The sequence below is a fragment of the Microtus oregoni genome, unplaced genomic scaffold (genome assembly GCF_018167655.1).
Source record: "Microtus oregoni isolate MIOR12 unplaced genomic scaffold, Mior012 000016F_ref0000370, whole genome shotgun sequence".
NCBI classification, from domain to species: Eukaryota; Metazoa; Chordata; class Mammalia; order Rodentia; family Cricetidae; genus Microtus; species Microtus oregoni.
In genome coordinates, this window is record NW_024543075.1 from 32,947,546 (window position 1) to 32,968,293 (window position 20,748).

Genomic DNA, 20,748 nt, shown 5'->3' on the forward strand with positions numbered 1-20,748 from the left:
CAGGCACTTAGGAAATACTTGTTGAATAAAGGCTGGGGGTGTGGCTCAGTAGGAGAGCTGCTTGCTTGGTATGCGCAAGGTCCTCGGTCCAATCCCCAGTACCATGAAGAAAAATGGGGTGGGAAATGAATGTGGTGTAGAACCCGGTTATCCATTATCACATGGGCTGGCCCAGGAGCTACTTGGGATGAGTTCAGTTAGACGCATCAAGGCAGGTTCAGACTTCAAAGCAGCAAGCAATGAGAGAGGGCTCCACACCCCAGCCTGCTGGACAGAGGACAAAGGCTCAGACTTTGAGCCAAGTCTGGGATTTACCTCAGGCACCCAGGAGCCTCTGATTGAGCAAGAGAAATGTCTTCATCTTAATGTTTCCCAGTCAACATCTCAGGGGTTCCAGTCTGGTTCCTTTCACATAGTTAGTGGCCTTGGAAGAGTCACAAGCTGATGCTAGAAGCTGAGGCTGGATCTCAGTTGTCACGCTTCCCCGACACACACTGCCTTCTGGCTTCCATCCCCAACCCCACATAAAACCAGACATGGTGGTGCATGCCTGTAATCCTAGCCCTTAGGAGGTAGCAGCAGGAGGCTCAAAACCTCAAGATCATCTTTGACTACATGTGAGTTTTGAGGTCAGCCTGAAACCCATGAGTCCCTGTCTCAAAAAACATTTTTTTTTAAATTTAAAATGGATCAAGTTAGTCAGCACCTCATGAGGATAGATATCTCATGAGGGGAGATAACAGGTAAAGGACTCAGCCCAGCACTAGCTCTCAGTATGTGCCTGGGAGTGGCAAGGCTGTTACTATCTGCATTGGAGTGAGGGGCAGGGACATGGCTGGAACCCTCTGCCTGACCTAATCCTTCCAGAAGAAGGAGGAAGCATCCTTGGGAAAACTGTTTAACCTTCCTGTTTCAGTCTCATGGCACATAACTTTACAGAGTAATAGACTTACGTAAGCAAGAACCTTAGATTATTAGCCATCACTAAGTAAGCATGAGGTAAGACTTAGTGATCTCCTATCTTCTCATAACAGATCCCACCCCATGTCCCATCCCTTAGCCCAAGATGGAGGCACAGGGCTCAAGGCTGAGCATGCATACAGTTTGCTCTGAAAAGTCCCTGGAACATCTGGTTCCCCTAGGTCAAGCCACCCCTTAGGCTGGGTGGGATAAGTTGAGGGCTGCCTGCCACTGAGGAACACTAGAAAGGGGACTACTACGGCTGAGGGAGGCCATCTGTCAGTCATTCTCCTTCCGAGGCTGGATGCTTCCGAGCCTCCCCTGGCATTTGGGTAAGCTCCTGTTCCTTAAATGGAGAATCCTGACAAACAACAGACCTGAACAGGTGGCTGCCTCGTCACCACCAAATCTGCTCAGGAAGAAGAGCTAGCTTGTCCATCCTCCTCGAGACCCTGACAGCCAGGACAGAACAAACAGGTGCAGCAAGGTATCTGTAAGCAGCAGGGAGGGGAGGCTACTGCAAGCCTGGTCCCACAGTCCTTGGCAACAATCTGGCCTCAGACATTGCCCTAAGTATTTGGAAAGCAGAAGGAGAGAAAGATAGAAGGAAGCTAGAGTTGATTTTCATTGACTTCAAAGAGGTACCCACCCCTCAAAATTAAGATAGCAATTGAATATAGCTCTTTGGAGGAGGAAGAAAAGGAGAAAAGAAGGGAGGAAGGCAAGGGAAATTGCCCCCATTGGAGCACTTGAGCCATTTTTAGAACCTTACCCCAGCCTCCACCATCATCCTGAGAGCCAGGTGATCATTTAGTCCTCTTTCCAGGCGAAGAGACTGAGGTTCACAGAGATCTGTAACCAAAATCACCCACCACATGGCTCACGCCTCTGCTCCCCAGATCTTGTCTTCATTCTAATTCCCTAGCCTGGGTTCTGCTCCTCACACGGCTCATTTCTGCTGCCACTAATCCATGAACTCAGAGCGGCCAAGGGACACTGGTGGTGTTCTCTCTTCTCTGACCAGCGGACACCAGAAGTGGACAGAGAAAGACATGAGAGGTAGCTTCAGCTAGCCCAAGTGTGTTTCAGGGCGCACGCCTCTCCACCAAAGAGTATTTACTCCTAGGAGCTGGTAAACAGTTTAGTTGCTTCGGTGTTTGCCACCTAAGCAAGAGGACCTGAGTGTGACCCCCAGCACCCACATACAAAACAGGACGTAGTGGCGTGAATTTGTAATTCCAGCACCGAGGAAGCAGAGGCTGATCCGTGGGGCTCTCTGGGTAGTCAGCCATCTTGCTTGGCCCGTGAGAGACCATACCTCCAAACACAAGGTGAATGGCCCCTGGGGAATGACCCCTAAGACTTCTGGCCTCCATACACAGGCATACAGGAGCACTCACGAACACATGCGCACACACGTGCATAGGCACATATACCTGCACATACATGGAAAGACTTTTAACCTCAAAGGGCTCTGTGTGAGTCTCGGGAGACCACATGAGCTGTGTGTTTTAACCAGGTATACCTATCAGAGCCCTATGGGGAGTCAAGGTTTGTTTTTGTCTCAGCTGTCTGTCCCAGGAGAGTCTGTCTTAACGGGTAGAGACCGCAGTGCCTGGCACGTGGTACTGAGTTCAACAAAGTTATCTTTGCTTGATCTCAGCCCCAAAGATAATTTATTTTTCTATTTTTAAATAGATTGACCCAAGCCTTTAAGCCGAGTCTCTGACTTCTCCCTGGGAAAGGGAGTTCTACTGGTAGGTTAGTTTTTAAAAGGATTTCATTGTTTTGTTTGTTTGTTTTTAGACAAGGTTTCTCTGTGTAGCCTTGGCTGTCCTAGATCTTGCTCTGGAGACCAGGCTGACCTCGAACTCAGAGATCCACCTGATTCTGCCCCCTCCCCCCCCCGAGTGCTAGGATTAAAGGCGTGCATCACTACCAACATGGTTTAGATTTTAAAGGTTTATAAAGTTGCCAAAAATAGTGAAATCTGTGGCCTGACAGCCAAAATGAAGAACCAAAACATACTAGCCCCACCTCTCCTGCAGCATTAGCCTCATGAGTAAGTATGTCCAGTCGCCTGCCTTCCAGTTCTCGGGAAGTCTAGCACCCCCAGTGCACATGGGTATACCAGACAGCCAGTGGGAAAGGCATGTCCAGACACAAACATCTCCTGGCACAGAAGGGCCCACGGCCACAGGCAGAAGTGGGAGCTTCCAACATTCACTGGAGAATGAAATTAGAAACCACAGTTTGGAATGATGTGAAAATCCTTCCGACCACAGCAATGGTAGGAGAAAAACACTGGGCAGGGTCTACACTGCACCTGTGTATAGAGGTAAGGGCAATAAGCCAAGCCTGGGGGTCATTACCCGCCAACCCCCGGGGACATGCACAGCCCACAGCCTGCCTGGCAGCCAGAGGGAGCAGTAGCTGCCCCACCACAGGGATCCCCCAGGTAAGTATTCCCATTCCCCCCTCCTTTTTTTTTCTCTCTGCCACTCAAACAATCAAAGAAATGGGCTCATCTTTCCTCATGGCCTGATCTGGTTCACTCCTGCTGGCTGGTGAGAACTGGTTATGGAGTGTACCTGGTGTTGGAGGAGGAAGTGGGAAGTTGGGGTTGGGGTTCAGGACACAGAGGGAGTAGGAGGAATGGTGCCCATGGAGAAGAGGGGCCCTAAGTCACATCAGCTCTGAGTGCCTTTTGCTGGAGTGGGAATTAACTCTTGGCTGCTTCCTCCCCACTGAGACCAGATTCCTGACAGAAGTGACAGCAGGGAAGGATTTATTCTGGCTCGCAGTTTAAAGGAAACAGTCCGTCATGGCAGGGAAGGCATGGCAGCTGGGACTCCATTCGTGGCAGCGGGAGGTTGATACACGGCTTGACAGATCAAGAAACAGGGATCTCTGCCCAGAAGTGGATTTGGTTTTGAAACCACAGTCCCCATTTCTACTGTCTACGAGGTTGGCCAACTAGACCTCCTGTGCCAAGGCTGTGCAGCCTCTCAGGACAGCACCACCCTCTGGGCATCAGAGCTCTGCAGGAGACAAAGCATAAGCAAACCATAACAACTAAGATGCGAGGATCAAAGCTGCCATATGGCCTCCCCTTCCCAGTGAGGCTGGAGCTGGGCATAGAGCTCTGTGCTCAGAGCATTCTAGCCAACGCTTTCAATGTGTACACAGGCACCGCATGCTCCCTTCGCACGAGGACATGGAGACCAAGGAAACTCAAGCATCTACGCAAAGTCCCATACCTTAGGAGGAGCAGAGAACGTGTGCCTTAGCAGGGTACACTCCACTAGAGTCTCAGCCTCTGCTTGGCAGCCTGGGATATGGTGGGTGCTCAAAACATGTCCATGGGAAAGAGAGCCCCACTCTGGAAGCTGCTAAGTTCTGAGATGGCGGCTGCTGGCTCCCACCACGGAGGCAGATGGAGAACGGGTAGAAGGAAGTGTAAAGAGCCTCTCTGAGGTAGGCAGGCTGGAGTAGAGCCTGGGAGGAGGAGGATGGGGAAGGGAAGTGTTGCAGGGCCACGGCAAAAGGCCAAAACAGCAACAGTGTTGTGTTGGTGTTTTACTTTTTGCTCTTTGCGGGGCCCACTACCCAGATCTCAAAGAAACCACTCACATAACAAGAAGAACCCTAAGAGAGACATACATGAATCCCCCTGGGAAGGGGAAACAGACAAGATCTCCTGAAAAAAAAAAACTGGGAGTATGGGGTGAAGATAGGAGGGTGGAAAGGGAGAGGGATGGGAGAAAGGGAGAGAGGAGAACATGAGGGAATGGGACGCTCAAGAAGGGGGAAGGAGAGAGAGAGCACGAGGAAACAGATATCTTGATTGAGGAGCCATCAAAGGGCTAGTGAGAAACCTGGCACTAAGGAAATTCCCAGGAATCCACAAGGATGACCCCAGCTAGGACTCTAAGCAACAGTAGAGAGGACGCCTAAACTGGCCTTCCCCTATAATGAGACTGATGACTACCTTAATTGTCATCAAAGAACCTTCATCCAGCAACTGATGGAAGCAGATACAGAGATCTACAGCAAAGCACCGGGACGAGCTACCTGAGACCAGTCCAAGAGAGGGAGGAGCGATAATATGAGTAAAGGGGTCAAGACCATGATGGGGACACCCATAGAAACAGCTCACCTGACCTAGTGAGAGCTCATTGACTCTGGACTGATAGCGGGGAACCTGCAGAGGACCAAACTAGGCCCACTGAATGTGGGGGACAGTTGTGAGGCTTGGGCAGTCTGTGGGGCACTAGCAGTAGGAACAGCATTTATCCCTAGTGCTTGAACTGGCGTCTTGGATCACATTCTCGTTGGAGGGATAACTTGCTCAGTCTAGGTACAGACTATACCTAGACTATACTCAGTTTAGGTATATAGGGGGTAGGGCCTTGGTCTTGCTGAAGTGAAATATCAGACTTTGTTTACTCCCCTTGGGAAGCCTTATCCCTTCTGAAGAGTGGATAGGGAGGTAGGGGGGAAGGGGAGGGAGTGGGAACTGGTATAGCTATGTAAAATGAGAAAAAGATTGTATTAAAAATTCTTAATTAAAATAAAATAACCACTCATACAGAGGCTTACTCTTACTTATAATTGCCCGGCCTAAGCTTGGCTTGTTTCTAGCCAGCTTTGCTTAACTTAAATTATCCGACTACCTTTTGCCTCTGGGCTTTTTCCTTTTCCTACTTCTGTATATCTTACTTTCACTCTGACTCCATGCCTGGCTGGGTGGCTGGGTGGCTCCTGACATCCTCCTCCCCTTTTCCTCTCATAGCTCCTTCTCTGAAGCCCAGATTTCTCCTTTTATTTATACTCTGTCTGCCTGCCATCCCCGCCTATCCTTGCTCCTGTCTCTCTATTGGCCATGAAGCTCTTTATTAGGACTGTGAGGTGTTTCAGACAGGCAAGAAAAAAAAAATCACAGCTTCACAGAGTTAAACAAAAGCCACACAACTTAAAATAACATTCCCCAACGGGGCACTGCTGGTGGGCGGGGGCGGGGGGGGGCTGTGAATGCTAGCAGGGTAGGGCAGCGTGGACGCTGAGGGATAGGAGACCCACCTGAGATGGGGGTGGGAGGGATCTTAGCTCTTCGGTCAGGAACAATTCTACCAGAACCTCTGTCACCTAGAGCCTGGAAGCCCTCCAGCATCAGCCCCTTGGGGAACTTATGGAGGGTGTTCAGAGGCAAGTGTACATCAAAACCCAGCGGCTTCTCTTCCCGTGGCAGGATGGAAACACAACTTCATAGCAGGTGTGTTTGAGCTTCCGATCTGTGCTGCTCTGCTCACCTGCCAGGCACGGATTCTAGCCCACGAAGAGAAGCCTCAGCATTCAAGGTGGCCAGGAAGAAGAAGGGAGTGCTGCTTTTATCCAAGCTTGAGGTTTGGAGTCTCGTCCCCCACCCCCAACCATGGTGGGCTCTTCTCACTGCAGGGACTTCTTAAGAACACTTTCATCGAATTGCCCTTTCCTATTGAGGGTCCCTGCCATAACATCTTACAAGTCCATGTTAAGGGCTGGTTTAGCCACATTGTAGCACTATTGCCTACTTCTCCCCCCAGGGAGGAAGCATTGCTACTGCCTCTGCTTCAGTCCCCAGTATTCTATGGCCCCGGATAGGCCCTGGGCCTCACACCCATACTGTCCCTTCTCCTCAGTGAAGCCTGGGCCCCTTCCTGCCCCCTCCCGCTTCAACTGCCAGGTTTCCCAAAGTTATCTCCAGACCCTACTGTCTCTGCTCCACACTGGGCCCTAAATGCCTAGTTCTAGCCCTGACCTCAGACCACAAAAGAGAAATGGGCCCAGTGATCAGCGGAGACCAAGCTGCCAGTGTGTTCTTGGTTCGAGAGAAAGCAAAGGCAGAAGGCTAACTCCTCTGCATGGCTGATGTGCTTTAATAACAATTGTTATAATTGCTACTTTTACTTTACTGAGACAGTGTCTCCCTCTGTAACCGAGACTGACCTAGAATTCATGGCGTAGCTCATGCTGGTTTTGAACACACCATGCTACCTCAGCCTCCCAGGGGCTGGTACCACAGGTGTGCACACCACACCAGGCTGCTTCTTGGCATTCTTCTGCTCGAGAACACTCACAGATCTATACGGCTTAGAGCCAAGACCCCAGTGGGTTAAGGAGCATCTGCCGGGACTCAGATCCCCATGGGACCCAGCTCGAACCCTCCCTGTGGCTCCATACCTTTCACTTGCCAACTTCAAGGGGCCGCTTTACAAGAGCCACCCTCCCTCACCCGGCAACCCTTCCCCTCCCCTGCTTCAGCCATCTCCAGTGCCCCCTCATCCTTTAGCACTGACCCTTTATTGCCCCCCTTTCCTCTGATCAGCTTCAGGAGCTGGGAAACAGGGTGCTGTTTGGCTTGTTGGTTATCCGCACATACATACACACCCCTGCCCCCTGTTTCATAAGCCCAGAGCTTAGAGCAGTGGCTGGCTTGTTCTAGAGCAGCGGTTCTCAACCTGAGGGCTGTGACCCCTAAGGTTGAACAACACTTTCCTCTGGGGTCGCATATCAGATATTTATATTAGGATTCATAACAGTAGCAACAAAATGACACGAGGAATTGCATTACAGGGTTGCCACGTTAGGAAGGTTGAGAACCATGGTTTTGGAGGACCAGAGCCACCTCTTGTAACTACCCATGGAATGACTGAACAGGCCTGAGAATGTGCGGGGAGAGCTGCGTCTGTAGCTCAGCCGGTAGAATGCTTGCCTAGCATGCAGGGGGCTGATCCTGAGCTTCGTGCACGCTAATCCTGAGCTGTATAAAGTCAGGTACAGTGGTGTGCCTGTAAGCCCAGCACTCAGAAGGCAGAGGCAGGAAGAGCAAGAGCTCAGGGTTATCCTTGGCTACCTAGCAAAGCTCAAGACCAGCCTGAGCGCAGGCAACTTGACTAAGAAAACAAAGTGAAAATGTCAAGGGAAGAACCCTCCTGGGGGAGCCGTGGTAAACACGCGGCCAGCATGCCTCCTGCCCTCCTGCTCCTCAGCACGCTGCAGCTACCTAGATCAGAACAAATGGCCATCAAACCCTGTCTGTCTTGCCGCACTGACCCTAGGGGTCGATGGGTACCTGCCCCGTCTTACATGTCCGGTGTCACTGACTCAGAGTCTGTGCTTATTCCCACCTTCCTACCGGCTCTTTCTCTTCGCTCCAGTGTGAGCAGAGGGAGAGACAGATGCTACGTGCTTCCGCCCATCCCACTTGCCATCTGCACTTCGCCTACCCCTCAAGATCCACATCAGACACCACCACCGCTTTCTCCCCTCCTCGGAACCTTTCCAGGCTTCCGCAGCCCAGAGAGAACATTCCTCACACCAAGGCCTTCCCTCGGTCCCCCATGGCCTGGACTAGCCATGAACTTCCTGGTGACGTTTCCCAAATCCCCCGCAGCCTGCTCCTGCACTTGTTTACACACACGTGTGTCTTGTTTTCCTGGCACTGTAAACGTTCTGGGAAGAGCTGCCAAGCCTGATGAATCCCAATGTCCCCAAAGCACAGGGAACAGGCGCACAGTAGGGACTCGACGAACATTTCTCAGTTCACTTCCGGGTATAAACAAGCAACCTTCTCAACAGCCCCTCCCTACACTGGCCTCTCCCACACCCTCCATCTCTCCCCTAACCTGGCTGCTGCTCGCTTATCTGCACAGGCAGCTGTGGACCTGTGTCTTCAAAGGCTCCTGTAGGGCCCACCAAGTGGTTTGCAAAGCCCCACAGGCCTGGAAAAGTGAAGTGTCTGGTTTGTTCTGGCAGGCCAGGGGTTCAGAGTGCAGTTCCCTCAGAGGCAGGAGCCTAGCAGAGGAATCACCAGGGCGGAGGTGGAGGTGACTCATAGCTGAAACCCACACTGGAGACTTGGCTTGCTGAGCGTGAGCTCTCAGCAAGCAGATGCTCTCAACAAGCTGACCTTACAAGGCCAGTGGAAGCTCCAGTGACTTTTCTTTTTGCAGGCAGGATATCACACTGTAGCCCAGGTTATCCCGGAACTCACTCTGTAGCACAAGCTAGCCTTGGACTCCCAGGGTTCCTCCTACCTCAGTCCCTCTGAGTACTGGGTTACAAGTGCGAGCCACCAAAACCTGCTTTCCAATTCCTTCTGCTGTGCAGGAAGATGAGTCAGGTGGGCTAGAGGAAGCCGTGTCTCGAAGGCACTCTGTGTGAGGCTGGGCTGGACCCTGGAGGACAGAATAGTCTTCCCACTGCCTCTGCAAGTGCAGAAGGCTGCGGCAATTGCTTCACCCTTGAGCAGCTGAGGCCCAGGTGAGCAGGAATCAACAGAGGGCCTGACTCAGACTTGAAACCACACTTTTTCCACATGGTCTCAACAACTCCAATTAGCTAATTATATACCCAGATTACCTGAGACTGTGGTGGTAGGGAGGGGGTAGGGAATATACTCACTGAGTTCTCAAATCCCAAATCCTGAAAGCTCCCCACCCACCTCAAGACATTTTCCCTTCTCTTGGTCCCTGGCTAGTGTGCCAATCGAGCAGGTAGGCCGTTTTGAGCGGCCTCCTGACGATGCTCCTCAAGCATTTGCATGCAGAAAGCCAAGTCCACTCTTTTATGTAACCGACAGCTGACTTCCCCCACTGCTGTGGTCCCTTTAGCCTTGTATGAGACGGACTCACACTAGTGCAGGGGAGAAACAATATTCACGCAGAACGCCTGGGAGACAGAGCCCACAGGAGACAGGACTGAGGTGAGGGGTGCCTCAGGATGGAAGCCTCCGGTCCACAGCTAGTATGAATTCAGCTGAGCAGAGAGAGCTGCTGGTCCTGAGGGCTGGGTGGACCCCAGGGGCTACTACTTAGGGCTCCCTGGCCTCTCGGAGACCTTCACCTTCTAGAAGAGGGAGGCAGCTTCCATGGTAACAGGACAAGCCTCATTCCTTAGTTTCCCACAGCAAAGACAGAGCCAGCGAGTGACCAGGATACAGGAAATGGGGAGGAAAAACAACCATTTCCTGTGAAGTTTGTGAGCCACAAAAGGGGAAGTTGGTACATGGGATCTGAGGACAACAGACCTTCCTAACAGCTGGGGGAGAAGTGAGCTCCTAGACCTGGCTGGGGCTGCAACTCGGAAACGTGATTCCAGCCTCCAGCCTGAGAAGAGGGAGGCAGACACAAGGACCTACCCCGGGGCGACACGGGGTGCGTGCTCGGATGAGATGGGAACTTGATTTAGCTTATATGTTTTTCTTATTGTTGGTTACTGTTCTCAGTTTTTCACAGTTGGGGCTTTGAGCACTCTAGGGAAACGCTCTACCACCGATCTCTATCCCTAGCCCTGTTTTGTTTTTAAAGATGTCTAAACAGTTCTAATGAGTTCAAGTCCTCCAGGCCAATAAGCTCTAGCCCAGAGCACTGCACACATCTGGAGAGGAGATGCTTAATAACTCAGTGGCTTTTGTATCCGAGAGGCAGTCCAGTCCCAGACCTGAAAGTGGGCTCGGAACCCTAAGGGAACAGGGAGCATATGATGTCAAAGCAGGTGAAGAGCTGTAGCAGTCAGATCTCAGCTGGTCACCAGTAGGAATCTTGTCATGGGTCAGAGAAGGAACAGGATGGAATCAATAAGGCAGCTGGAATTTGTGTCCCCAAAGCAAGTTGGCTAAAGTCTGGGGTTCCCTAAAGGGTGCTCTTAGCATTGCGCCATAAGGTCTCTGAGAACCCTGTATGGTGGTGACCTGCATGCTGTCTGGGGTCACTACATGCAAACCTGAAATCATCCTCAGAGCAAGGCTGCTTGGGATTTAACAAGTCAGCATTTAAGGCGATGCATGCCCACATCCCAGCGCTTGGGGCTGCTGGTTCAGGACTGCTGGTTCAAAACAGCCTGAATGACATATTGGAACCCTGCCTCAAGAGAAACAAGACAAAGTCCAAATTTAACCAGAATAGGAAACAGTGAGGGTTCACAGGGTAAAGGCACTAGCTACCATGCCTGCTCACCCGAATTCAACCCTGGGACCCACATGGTAGAGAGAGAGGACCCAAGCTTGCAGGTTGTCCTCGGACCTCCATGTGTGCTCTGTGGTAGGCACTCTTGCCTCCATCCACACGAATACACGAATAAATCAATAAAACGTAATTTAAAAATTAACCAGCAAGATTGTTGAATCACAATCAACAGAGTCTTTTACAGACATGCCCACAGACCAACCTGATAAAGACAATGACTCAGCTGAGAGTTTCCTCTGGTCACTCTGGTCTGTGTCAAGTTGACAGTTACAGCTGACTAGGGCAGGTCAGAAAGAGATGCTGAAGAGCTGGACCTGAGCATGAAGAAAGCTCAGAAACACTGTAACCAATTTTATTCTCTTTTCATATGCACACAAGAGGAATACGGAATAAGCCAAGTTGCTGCTGCATGCCTTGGTATGTAGGAGGCTGAGATGGGAGGGTCGGGGCGGTCTAGTCTATACAGCAAATGAGTTTGAGGAGTTTATAGTGCGGAAAGCTTGAGTTCCGGGCCAGCCTGGACTACAGAATGAGAACTGTACTCTCAAAAATCTAAACAAGCAAAACTCAGGCATAATATAAAAATATTTGTCTAATGTCTAATAGAGTAATAAATTTTAAATGACAGCAACTGGAATAAGTGAAGTTCTCGATGGAATCGGGACTTTCCTCACCATCCAGTTCTGTGTCCAGTGGGGTACCGGCCTCACCAAGAAGGCAAGCCTTGCCCATCACTTCATTGCTTATGACAGTGTCCCAACTGAGGCACTCTTTAAACATCCATTGCTTAAGGGCAACGTCACTTATGGAACAATACAAATGCGAGGCTTGAGGGCAAGAGGAACCCTGACCCAGAAAAAAGACCCCACTGGTGCGTCAGGTACTGGTGGCTATGGAGAACCCACTGCCCTATTTAATCTGCACACGCATCCTGTGAGGTAAATAATGTCACTAAACCCGACTGAAAGTCCAATTCTGCCTGTGACAACCCGCCTTTAATAGACAGTACATCAGAGGTCTTGTACTGAAGCTCGAATGGGCCCAGTGGTCAGTTGGTCATGGAAGAGCCAACCTGGGCTCCCACTGAGACAACTGATGCGAAGAAAGAAAGGGGGCTTGGGAGGGAGAGGAGAAGAGGGAGAAGGGGAGAGACATGGAGAGGAAGGAGAAGAGGAAGGGAGGAAGAGAGAGAAAAGGAGAAAGAGCAAGAGGCAGGGAGAGAGGAAGGGAGAGCTGCAGGAAGACAGGGAGGGAGGGAGAAAGAAAAGAGAAGGTTCCTATCACAAGGGAGCCCCAGCTCCCATGAATACTCAACTCCTTCCACTTGAAGCTTGCAAGAGCAATCGACCCCATCACATAAACCCAGGGTGTCCCCAAGACAGACACGAAAGGCAGGTGCCTGCAGCACTGCTCAAACGTCACAACTGTAAACACAGCAAGTTACTATGCCACCCACCCACCAGGTTAGCATCAGCAGCAGGTGGATGCTGAGCAGGGCCTTCACCTCCCCTTCCCTGCCAGCACACAGAGGGAAGGGAGATTCGGAAAGCGAGAGGAATCAGCAGCATGTCAGATGGGCTGCTGGGTTCTGCAAGCTTCTGACCCCTACAGAAATGATTCTTCCAAATCCTTTGAGGAGGGAATCCACGGGCCCCTCCCCTCCCCGCCCCCCACCTTTGCTGTTTTGACTTACCACAGGCGAGCAGGAACCTCTTGATCCGGTCCGCTTCTGGGGTCAGTACCTTCTATGCCTGCATTTCCTCCCCTAAAAATGACCTGGAAGAAGGGAAGGAAGGGTGTAAGGGGGCAGTTGCTTTTTTCTCTACAGACCACAAGCTGCAGGAAAGGATGGATGGACCGTATTCTACAACCTGAGCTGGAGAGTTTCACAACGAGTCACTGGACGTAGAAATGGCAAGAGGGGGTTGCGTACACAGACCCTGTAACCATAAGGCAGGTTACAAGACAAAAACCAGAGCACAGAGGAAGCTTTGGGGCCTTGCCTTCATTGCTCCACTCCATTTTCTCGGGTACCTCTCAGTGTAGACAACCATTTAGTATTCAGTTAGCATTCTGTGTTGGGAGGGCGGTACAGGCTCCTAAACTTACCTGGCCCAAGGATTAGGTGTCCTAGTCCTCTCTGGTGCCTTCCTTCTGCCTCTTGGGTTTGCTCACATCCTGCATATGTCATTTACTTGCCCACACCCCTGTGTGATCCTGCCTCTACTCATCTCTATTGAGGGCACCCTGCTCATCTTCCAAGGCGTTTTGTGACCAAGAAGCTGGCCTACCCCTTCTACCTCCTCTGACTGGCACCCCCTGTGCAGGGAGCAGCAAGAGACTGGTCCTACATACCTCACTCTGGGCAGTGGAAGAGCAATTGGATCTGGGCCCCAGTATAACAGCTGCACACTGTGCTGGGCACTAACAAGCCTGAGCCTACAGCTGTTGGTAGCCCCCCCCCCCCCCAGCTCCTATTTATAGCCCTTTCTGCAGTCCTCCTCCACAGCTCTCACTGGCTCTTGTTGGTGTGTTCGCTCAAGGTTCAGCTGATAGCCAATTTGAGACAAACCAATCTCTACAGACAGCTGCCCTTCCCAGGTAAAATCAGGGTTTGGGAGCTGGGTGTAGTGGCACACGCCTTTAATGCCAGCACCTGGGAGGCAGATGCAGCTGGATCTCTGTAAGTTTGAGACCATCCTGGTCTATATAGTGAGTTCCAGGACAGCCAGGTCCATATAGGTGAGACCTTGTCTCTGAAAAAAATCTGGGTTTGTATCAGAGGCCAAGAAAACAAAGGTAGGAAGTCAATCCCCAAGGCTTTGAGATGTGTTCTGATATGGAAAGATCTTGAAACCCTAGCCCACCCTGCACTACATTGTCCTTCCTTAAGGAAGGCTGGACATGGGTGAATGCCTGAAATCCCAGTAAGCCAAGGCCAACTGTGTGCTACATGATAAGACCCTGCCTCAAAAAATAAAAATAAACACACATGTCTGAACCCCTTTTTCTACACACGCAGACTCAAGGCAGAAGTGAGAATTCTATGGCCATGACATCAGAGGGCCCTTCCAACTTGACATCCCACGGCTCTGTGACTCACGCTCTCTCTTCCTCCTCTGACACAGAGGTCAGAATCACCTACAGCCACCCCAGTGCCCCTACCCTGAGCACCTCAAGACCCACCCCAGTCCAAAGGGAAAGATGAAACTCCCAAGCTGCCAGCTAATCTCATGGCAGCCTCTGAGTGCCTGCTCAACCCTGCAGGTGGAAAGAGGGGGTGTGAGGGAGGGTTGCCGTTGCTATGGATACAAAAATGCTCCTCTCATTCACACCATCTGTCTGAGCCAGGATAGAAGACAAACTGTTAGTTGCCCTCACTCCCTTTCTAAGTGGTTACAACTGGATGCTAAATTTAAATGCCGCTCTGAAATCGGGACATATAAGGTCTCTCTGCCAACATCTGAAGGGTTTCATAATGGGCAGAGCTGGAGAGCAATGACGAGTGAGACTCGGAGGCAATCTAAGCTGCATTGTGCAGTCACCGCAATTAGAGATCTTTAACAAAAATAAAAAAAAAATGTCCTCTCCTCTTTCTGGCTGAAGATGAGGTTTCAGCAATAAACAGACATCTGCTAGGAGCTTGTGAAGAGAGGCAAGCATAAACACCCCAGGGAGCAACCATAAACAGGGAGCCCTCTCCAGGAAGCTACTGCTCACCAGGGAAGAGGGGATGGAAGTGAGGAGGAGCCAGTGGGGCAGAGGTGAAGGGCAGAGAAGGAGGGGTTACTGACGGGTTAGGTGGGATGGAGGTGGTGCCACAGTGCAGGGAGTGGGCTTGGGGGAGCAGACAGGCAGGCAGAAGCAGCTCAGCTTGCGGGGAAACAGAGACCTGGCTGACTTCTGTGGAAAACCAAAGCTTGAGACCCAAAGTGGGGCTTCTGGAGGAGCCCATTCGTGGTGTTCATTATGGAAATTGATCACTCTTTATATGTAGAAAAAAAAAAGAGGTATTGGAATACACACCTATGCAGGGTACTTTGTAAGTATTTTAATTTCATCTCCACGTCAGACTTGACTTAAGTGTGACTACCTCTTCTTTGTAGGCTAAATGGTAGGGTTCACACGCTTTCCAAGACCACGTGGGTAGGATTTGAACCCATGTCTGTTATAGCATGCTTCGTTTGCCTGTTTGCTTCTTTTCGCCTCTATCACCTGCCCCTGATGTTTATCTTCAGTGCCCAGCTGCTCTGAATCCCTCAGATCTAACGCAAAAGGATTCTGACGGGGAGAGGGGTGAAACTCATGGAGAAGGTAATCGTTAAGTTTTGGCCAACTCATTGCTGAGTCGCTGGGGTCCTGTGACTCCTGTTTCTTCCCATTCTGGTCACTGCCCAATAGACAGAAGGAAAAGCAGAGCGTGGAATGGGCAAAAGAATGTGCCCACAGCATCTCCACAGATGGTTTGGAACAGCAACCACCATTGTGAGGAGAGCCCATGGATGGAGGCTGAGGGAAGAAAGGAGGCTTGGGTTTTCACTAGTTCCTTTCATATGGAGTGAGTGTCTTATCACCCATCGATGTGTGCGTGCACGTCGAGTGGGTCTCTGCATCTGTATGTCGGTGATGGTGAGTACCACACATCCTTTTGTGTGGAGGTGAGAACATTGCATCTATATATGTGTGTTGGGGCGAGTACCATGCCTGTGTGTGTGGCAGGGGAGAACTACGTACCCATGTGTGTGAACTAGTAAATACAGTGTACCCATGTGTGTCTGGGTGAGCACCATGCATCCATGTGCATGTTAGAGTGTGTACATACATGTGTGCCCTCCCTCCACTCTGTTTACCCTTTCAGTTGACTGTCAGATACACCCACTTCCTTCAGAAAGAAACGCTTGCCCATTACCATCTGTGTGTTCAAGTGTTAAAGAGCCAGCTGTCCCAACGTGGAGCTATCAACTCCATGAATACTGCACATGGCACCTTAGGATGAGTAGGCACCCAACACAGGAGTCAGCATCCAGAATCCTACAGACCTGGGTCTGCTCTACTGGAAGCAGCTCTCTTTAGTGACTAAAACGTCTCAGTGACTCTTCCGCATGTATGTCATCACCCTCCCCTGCTCCTCATGCTCCTGGCTCCCAGAATCAGTGCTCAGATGAACAGCCAAGGCCAGCATTCAGAGTCTGTGAGCAGAGAGGAGTCCCTGCAGCTCAGCACACTGATATGAAGGACAGAATGTTCTAGACACTCATTCCTGTTTCTGGCATGTGCTGAGCTTCTGGGCTGGGTGTGTCTGAAACTTGGGCCTGTGAATGTTCCACTAACCTGTGGCTCTGACAGTGCAGGGCCGGCAACAACTGTCTAGCTCCTTGCTGCCTGGCTCTGCAGCCAGCTAAAAGGACATGAGTTCTGGACCCCCCCCCCTTGTTGCCCGGGAAAGGGTCTGCTGTAATATTTTTAATACCCTGAAATAAATGTGGATACACTATAGGATGAATGCTAGAGCCACAAGGTACCCAGGCAGCCACAGAGAGATGAAGATTCTGGGAGGAAGGAACGTGGTCCTGTGTTAAGTCACATACAGAGCACGCTAAGGGCCTGGGCTGTAGCTTGGTTGGGAATGTGCTTGTCCCTACACAGAAAACTGCCTGGATGTGAAATCCAGCACTGTATTAAAAGGCCATGGTGCATACCTGTAATCCCAACACTCCGGGATTACGTGAGATGGGGAATTCATAAACTCAAGGTCATTCTTACATACATAATAAATTTGAGATCAGCCTGGGCTACATGAGACCGTATCTTTAAAATAAAAACCAAGTGTGGAGGGAGTGCTGGCGCACGCCTTTAATCTCAGCACTTGGCAGAGGCAGGCAGATGTCTGTGAATGAGTCCATCCTGCTCTACATAGTCTAAGGTCAGACAGGGCTACACAATGAGAACCTGTAAAAAGCAAGACAAAACAAAACAAAAACCTAAGATCTCCAACATGGCAAACACGGTATTAACTATGTAGTGGCTTGCACATGCACCGAGCCAGGGATCTCTTCCCGTGATGACTACAGCGATGAGCAGATGTGAACACTCGGACAGAGCCAGAGAGTGAAGTAACCAGACCACATCTGGCACTCGTGTGCTGTGGACTTGGGGCACAGGGATGATGATGGTTCTTCAAGATCTGACAGAGAAGGGAGCATCCTCAATCAGACTCGCGGCAGATGCAACCCGGCAGAGGCAGATTATGACCAGATTATCACCATCACTCCCTCCAGCTTTAATGTTGACCACCAGCCACAGGAGGATTCATGCTTTAGAAGGAGCACCTATCCTCAGGGACCAGCCATGTCTGGGGCTGGTGCCCAGAAGAAAAGAGAAGCTAGGATAGGGAGAGCCGGGGTACCCTAGAGAGAGTTGCAAAAGTGTTCGTCCTTCAGGATTTTCCCAAGAGGCAACTCAGTGGAGCCTGAACCAGGCAGGCCCAAGCCCTGGGCTCTACTGCTCGGTGCTGCCTCCAGAATAACAGAATGAACCTAATATACAAACAATATGATCTGAGCAAACTTCAAAATCTCAATTAACTGAGGTACTATCAAGAAACACAGCTGTGACCGATGCACAGGCACCCAAGCAGTTGAGGGCCTGGCTTTAGAGAGATTAGAATATGGATTTCCTATCATGTCAACATGTTTACTATACAAAAAATTGGGGGAGAAAAAAAAATAAAGAGTAATGTCATGCCTCGTGGTCTATGCCTGCAATCCCAGGTCTCTGGGAGGCTGAGACAGGAGGAGCTTCAGTTCTAAGCCTTCCTAGGCTTCAAAGCAACTTACGAAGACCACTTCTCAAGATTAAAGACTTTAAGGAGGGCAGAGGCTGTGGCTCAGTGGTCAAACATTTGACTAACATGTATGAGAAGGCTCAGGCTTTGGTCTCTAGTAATAAAACCAACCAATGAAAGACCCCAAAATGTAAATAAGAAAGGAAAAATATCAACTCAAATACTGACATAACTAACAGAAGCATTAAAATGTTATATTTGCTGAAAAAAACTAAAATAAAAGATGAAGTACGGGTAGTGGTACACATGTGTAATCCCAGCACTTGGGATGTAGAAACAGTGGCGATCAAGAGTTCAAGGCCATTCTCAACTACACATCTAGTTCAAGTCCAGGCTGGGCTACAAAAGACCCTTTCTCAAAAAAGCTCAAAAAAAAAAACAAAAAAAAAACAACAAGATAACAAAATCAAAACCCTAAGTCTTCCCTTGGAGGGCTGTGGCAGGGAGAGCCTTGACTGGGAGAGAGGTACTGCTCAGAGGAAGAAAGGGGAGAAAATGCACCCTGCTCTCTACCCAGCCCCTTGTCGGACTCCCAACTTGGTCTTGACAGAACTGAACTCAAAGCTTGGGCAGAATGACCTCAGTGGCTGTCAGCCATGTGTGATGTGCTGGGCCAGCTGCTGCCGAGGGCACACACGTGGCCATCTGGGCGCCACACCACAGACCAAAGAGACGAGGGCGAGCGTCGTAAATAGTTTTCCTATTATTTCAGGATGCTTACGGGCTGACTCTCAGTCCTGCGACAGCCACATGAGCGTGAGCGACTCACCGGTCCAAACACGCACCACAGCCACAGGAACCCGACAGTCCCCTTGTTTAGAGCACACCCCTCCAGTGGCTGCTATGCCACGGAGCATATGGTCACCAAGCCTCTGCTGTGTGTCCCCTGTATGCAGGCTTTGTTCCTGAGGATCCAGAGAGGGACAGAGGGGACTCCAGTCCCCAAGGGCTCGCTGTGATCCATCCCTGGGGAGACGAACTCCCCAGAATGGGGGTTAATTGCTCACAGAGTGGAAGGGACCCTCTGCTGTTCACTGTGAAAAAATACAGCGTGTGCACAGATTGTCACTCCAGCAGACAGCCGCAAAGGTCATTCCTGACAGGCAGGCCTGTATGCCAATATGGATGTGGACAGGTGACACTGTAAGTAAGATTACTGCTGTCTTGACCATGGTTCTGCAGGGGAATTCTCGTAAGTGAAACATGCTGAATTGTGCAGAGGATACATGACATAAACAATGGCATCAGAAATCAGCTTTAAAATATTTCAGGAAGAAAAAAAAACCCGGGGTGGGGGCGGGGTGTGGAGAGACGGCTTAAGCAGGCGCTTGCTGCCAAGTCCGACAATCTGAGTTCAATCTCAAGGACCTACATAGTTGAAGGAGAGAACCGACTCCTCCAAAGTGTCCTCCAATCTCTGCACAGGAACTGTGGCACACACACCCATACAGGTGCACACATATAGTAGATAAATAAACAAATAACTAAAGAGGAGTTTAAAATAGAACTGAGAGAAAAGCAGAAGAGACAGTCAGAGAGTTAGCTTAATGCAGCATCCTCTTAATGACTGGGAGAGCTGAGGAAGGTGCAGGCGCATTACACCACCCCATTTTTCTGGAAAAAAAATGTGTGTGTGTGTGTATGTTTGGTCGGTTTTGTTTTGTTTTGTTTCTGAGATGGCATGACTGACTTAGAACTCATAGTTACCAAGGTTAGTCAGTCTCAAACCTGCAGCAATCCTCCTGCTTCTGCCTCCTCAGGGCTGGGATTATGGTCTATGATATATACCTACCGCTCTTTCTTGTTGTAGAGACAAGGTCTTGCTGGGTAGCTAGGACGAGCCTCAAATCTACTATCAGCCTAGCTAGACTGACTTTGAACCCTGGGTTCCCTGCTTCGGTTTTCCTTGCAGTATTTTTTTTTTTTTTTTTTTGGACAGGCAACTGCTCTGTATGGTGGTAGATGCCCCAGTGAGACTGGTGTAGAAGGAACAGACAACAACAAAGAGCCAGGAGGATTGTGAGAACTAACTGGGGGTTTTGTGTCATTTCATAGAGGGGTGGGAAGACCCACTCACCTGTCATTAGGGAACTTGGCAGTACCAAACAGGGGCTGTCTGTACTAAGCCCTTGGAGTCCAGAGGGTGTCCAAGATTTCCCAGATTCCTGTGGTGTTTTAATCAGGGAGCTGGAAGCTGGAATCATTGTGAGACTCTAGTCATCTGATGATGCCAGTAACAATCTCTCTGCGTCTCAGTTTTCTATTCTGCAAAACGGGGATAGCCCCAACTACTACGAATGCAGCATTCTCTTCCAGGCTCAGAATGCTGGATGTTAAAGGATAAAGTCTGTTAGCACTGTGCAGACTTCCTGGGTTAGCCACATTCAGCCCCCTCCAGTCCAGTCAAGTCCTCCATCAGTGGAGAGTGAGCAGAGACAGGCCTAGGCTGGAAGGCAAACCCAGGTAGAGATATAGACACCGTGGAGAGAACAGAGAGAAACACACATCCCATCAGAGGAGACAAGGATTGGGGCTATTCTCCGCAGCTCCTAGGAAGGGGACCGTTCAAACTGTGGGTTTCAATCACTCAGCAACCAGAGAAGCATATTCCAAAACCCGCCCCTCACCCACTGCAGAAAGATCAAGCCTAGAGTTCCTTCTAAGGGTCCAAGTTAGTTCAATGAATACAGTTCCAGACTCCTGGAAAAGCCGGCCACAGAGGTGGCAGCATTGCTGTCCCCTATCACAGCTAACACTGCCCTATCCCCTCCATTGGAGGACACAGTGAGGAGGAGGCAGTGCATCCCGCTGGCTGTCCTTTCAGGCGATTTGCAAAGTACTCCTGCAGTCCCCAGAATCTCTCCACGGCCAGGGGCTCCAGGCACATGCACGCAGGGCATATTCCCACAGCCACGGGTAGGAAGTTAGCAGGAAGCA

General features: G+C 50.4%; 1 protein-coding gene across 6 annotated transcripts in view; it reads right to left on the reverse strand.

Annotated features, from left to right (window-relative positions):
• The window catches only part of Mical2 (microtubule associated monooxygenase, calponin and LIM domain containing 2), a 137,603-nt gene that overhangs the window by 115,531 nt on the left and 1,324 nt on the right, over window positions 1-20,748 (reverse strand). For all 6 annotated transcript variants that reach the window (XR_005975788.1, XM_041666907.1, XM_041666905.1 and 3 more), the window contains exon 2: window positions 12,661-12,743. The gene's annotated coding sequence lies outside the window, so the exon portion shown is untranslated. The remainder of the gene's footprint in view (window positions 1-12,660; window positions 12,744-20,748) is intronic.